This window comes from Oncorhynchus tshawytscha, unplaced genomic scaffold (assembly GCF_018296145.1).
Source record: "Oncorhynchus tshawytscha isolate Ot180627B unplaced genomic scaffold, Otsh_v2.0 Un_contig_766_pilon_pilon, whole genome shotgun sequence".
Taxonomy (NCBI): Eukaryota; Metazoa; Chordata; class Actinopteri; order Salmoniformes; family Salmonidae; genus Oncorhynchus; species Oncorhynchus tshawytscha.
Genome location: NW_024609833.1, coordinates 852,009 through 856,331, shown reverse-complemented (window position 1 = coordinate 856,331; position 4,323 = coordinate 852,009). Strand labels below are relative to the sequence as shown.

At 41.2% G+C, this 4,323-nt stretch overlaps 1 pseudogene; it reads right to left on the bottom strand.

Annotated features, from left to right (window-relative positions):
* Positions 1 to 260: 260 nt before the first annotated feature.
* On the bottom strand, positions 261 to 2,578 carry LOC112217448 (annotated as a pseudogene).
* Between the last annotated feature and the right edge of the window lie 1,745 nt (positions 2,579 to 4,323).

Here is a 4,323-nt window from a genome sequence, read left to right as displayed (position 1 = left end):
GTAAAAGAAAGTCATGCTAAAGTTGAACAAATCACTGCAAGGTGTAATATCAGTGCATTTCTCAGGGATGCCAAGGTCTCAATAAAATGCCCACACTGAAAAGTAATGAAAGAAATGAGGCTATTTGATGTAATTTAAACAAGCTGAAGAGTTGTCCTTACCAAATAGCTGCTACACTTGGCCAGATAAGTCCTAAAAAACAGCCAATAGTATTTTTATCAATAATGTCCCCATTAAAAAAACATGGACATTCAGTTGAATCAGTTCCAGCTGATTTATTCAGTTTAGTCAAGATACAGACTTCAGCATGACGACAAGTAACGCATTTCATTTGCTACAAAAAAAATGTGGACAGTCCATTTAAGAGTAGCCTATATTGCACAAAATAAAGAGAAAAAAAATGTGCCAAGAAGATAAAATACAAAGAAAATCCAGTTTCATACCTGCTATTTGGGACCCATTCACACATATACATAAACTCCTAATTTTACAATTTTACAGAACATGTACAATCTTAAAACTAGTACCAGCAATGAGGTCCACAGTCACCAATTCCAATTGAACTCATTAAGCACCCCAAATATGCTCTACTTCTTCTGTACATATACCATAGCTTAAAATAATTGCAAGGCATGTCGATGCAACTTGACATCTTTTCAACCCTTGCATGCTAAATGAAACCGGGTACAAGTGCCTGAAAAAAACGTTTTAAAAAACAAACAATTGAAAGCACAGTAAGAACATTCCCTTCGTTTAACTGTACAAAAATATGCCAGAAAATATATATATTTTTTCAAAGATGAGGTATGTGTTGGTTATGTATCAAAATGCTGCATCCTGTGGATTTAGCGTACTACTTACAGTATTCGGAGTTAGCCTACTACTTACAGTATTTCCATAACAGGGGGGAATCGGAACTAATTAAAACAAAGTTGTGGAATACAGAAAATCATAAAACCTTTGAAAAGTTATACATCCTGAATGAACAGTGTCTCAGATTTTGCCTCGGATCAGCCCAGCCGTGTTCAGACCAGTGGTTACAAGTGAGATGGGAATGCATAGTTCAGAGTCTACTGTGGTCCGCTTTTAAATTTGAGCAGTTTCACTGCAGATCCGAGGGAAATCCATAAAACCAGTCATGGTGACAAATTAATATCACCGTTTTATTTTTTTTGCAATAGTACCGCATTGTAACGAATTTGTTTCAGTTCACTGAGGACCCTCTCCTTCCCTACATGGTAGCACACAGGTCTGGAGAGGAAACTGATATAACACTGTTCCCGCTACTACTAGAGAATTGATTCCCTTTTGTACTTAGCTAGCTAGTAGGTAAACACCAAATCTGAAAAGTTAGCGTCAAGCCAATCGCCTGCGATCATTTCGCTCAATTCGGGGGTGCAATAGTCTGGGAATTCAAAGTGAGAGCTAAGGCTGCCCTCACTGAAAGAGTCCAAGTCCTTATCCACCAAGGAAAGAGACAGATTTCCTGAATTCGAGGTCCCCAGCTCCACTCCGTGAGCACTGGAGGCTAGATTTAAACTGAAGTCAACCAGTAAGTCATCGGCGTCTTCGCTGGAACTGGACGAGGTGGAGACCGACCTGAATGAAGATGCTGGTGAGAGTGATGCAGGGCAAATTGTGTTCTGCTTGGTAATGTTCTTGAAATTGTAGAACAGTCTGGTAGGAGCTGCGTTCGCATTCCGGGACTCCTCGTACATGCTCGCACCCTCAGACTCTGCAGTGGAGCTCAGAGTGGGACTCGCCGGCACTTTGGCGATGTTGTACGGTATTGGTTCCTCGTCCTCTTCCATTTTAATCCGAGAGAACACTTCCTCCTCGTAGTCCTCTTCGTCGTCATCCTCATCAGAATATTCCATTTTTACAGATTTGCTAGTTGTAAAACTGGTGAAAACATAGTCATAACGAGGGTCGTGAGACGGTCTCGTTGTCACCGCCTTCATAGTTTTTAATTTAGCGAATTTCTTACCCGGGGCTTTCACAGGTTTAATGTTAGTCTTCTCCGGTGATTGCGTGGCTGGTTTTGTGGAACTGTCAAGCTTTGGTTTCTTCTTGGGTCGGTACTTGTAGTCAGGGTAGTCAGCCATGTGTTGTAGCCGGAGTCTCTCGGCTTCCCTGATAAACGGGATCTTTTCACTGTCCTTCAACAATTTCCACCGCTTTCCCAGTCTTTTGGAGATTTCCGCGTTGTGCATGTCCGGAGACTGCTCCATGATCTTTCTCCTCTCGACTTTCGACCACACCATAAATGCATTCATGGGTCGTTTGATGTGACCGGTTGCTGTCTTGCACCAGTCAGCTTTCACGGATTTCAGTGGCACCGGGCTACACGCCATCAGTTCGCTTTCCTCAGTGTCTGTAGCTTCTCTGCTACTCTCTGTCTCACTGTGTTCTGTTTGCTGCACCATGTTCCGTTGTGTGTTTCAAGGCCACTGCCGCGTTTTAAATACCCACAGGCACTTTCTGGTAACTCCTTGCTGTGCTACTTAGTTTATGTCACCGTTAACACTTCTCGCTCAACCAAACAACCCCCTCCCAAAGTTACCAACTGCCTTCTTAGCTAGTTTTTTGGTCTTTCATATCGTTTACGTCATTTTTAATTACCCAATCACAGCTCTTCACTCCGCCCAGCAGCTTCCAGACATTCCGTTAACCCTTTGCTGCCACACGAGATTTCATTGGTAGACGATGTGGAGACAGGAAAATGTTATGTACACTGATGGTAGGGATTGGCAGACGATATATATGGGTAAAGTCGAAGACAAGTGTGCATCAGTTTCATACTGTCCTCCCCATAAAACAAGTATTATTGCATTGCGTTGTTTTCTTTGGCCAAACAGATGTCTAGAATATTGAATGGATTAGTGAGACTCATTGTGGCGCCTGAGCTCAGTAATGTATATTATTTAGGCAGTACCCACAATAATGTGTATTTCACTCTTGTTTTGTGTTTGTAGACATCTGATGTATACAACACAGGAGACTGCTAGGGGAGAATGGCTCATAATAATTACCGAAATGGCCTAATGGAATGGAATGGCATTTGATATCAATCCACTTATTCCGCTCCAGTCATTACCAGGAGCCCATTCTCCCCAATTAAGGTGCCACCAACCTCACGTGGTGTACAACATATTTGAAGACAGTTATTTCAGTTTTTTATGTGATGGTCTGCAACCTGGTCTCAGAGCAAAGCATATTATATGTTACTAAAGTCCATTTAGTATGATATGAAAGGGAAAGGGGATACCTAGTCAGTTGCACAAATTAATGCGTTCAACCGAAATGTGTCTTCCGCATTTAATTCAATCCCTCTGAATCAGAAAGGTACCCGGGGCTGCCTTAATTGATCTTCACGTCATTGGTGCCCGAGGTGCAGTTGTTGTTGGGGGTTAACTGCCTTGCTCAAGGGCAGAACGGCAGATTTTTCCACCTTGACGGCACAGGGATTCAAACCAGTGACCTTTCGGTTACTGTTAAGTTACAGTGACATATGCAATAGTGGTCCTACAATATAATACGAATTGTAGGATGTATTGTATGTTACAAATTGCAATTCATATGATGTATTACCAATTACAATTGTTACAATATGTTGCTTATGTTAGCTAGGTGGCTAGATGACTTATGCTAATGTTAGCTAGGTTGCTAACATTAGTTCGGTTGAGGTTAGGGTTAAGGTTAGGGTTCGGAGTTAGGTTAAAGGGTTAAGTTTAGGGAAAGGGTTAGCTGACATGCTAAGTAATTGCAAAGTAGCTAAAAAGTAGTAAGTAGTTGCAAAGTTGCTAATTAGCTTAAACATTTGTCTATGATGACATTCGAACGCGCAAACTTTGGATTGCTAAACGTTCCCGACCAACCACCCAACTTTCATTTTTGCAGTAGCAACCCATTCCTGCAATCAAATGATAAAATCACCCTGTAGTGGCCTCATGGGTGGAATGTTAATATTTTTAATAATTTCGTAATTATTCAACATCATTTTTTTGGTTAGATTTCAGTCTTCTGTGATGTTTAAATATAGTAATATTGGGATGCAAACTCAAAATGTAATTCATTTCAACTCTATATCTGGTACAGGTGTCTTCTTTTTGTAAGACCATAACCATGTGTGTAAGGTGTATACCTTTTTTTTCAAAGTAGACTTGTTTAAAAGACTACCAAGAAACACTGTGTGACCCTGAGAGATAGAGTCATATTATCAGAGACCGAAGCAAAGATTGCCGTGTCAAGGAACAGTGCAGCCTCTCTCTAAAGACCACCCTAGCATCAGTTATTCTTTCCCCGCTGCCAGATTCACCTCTT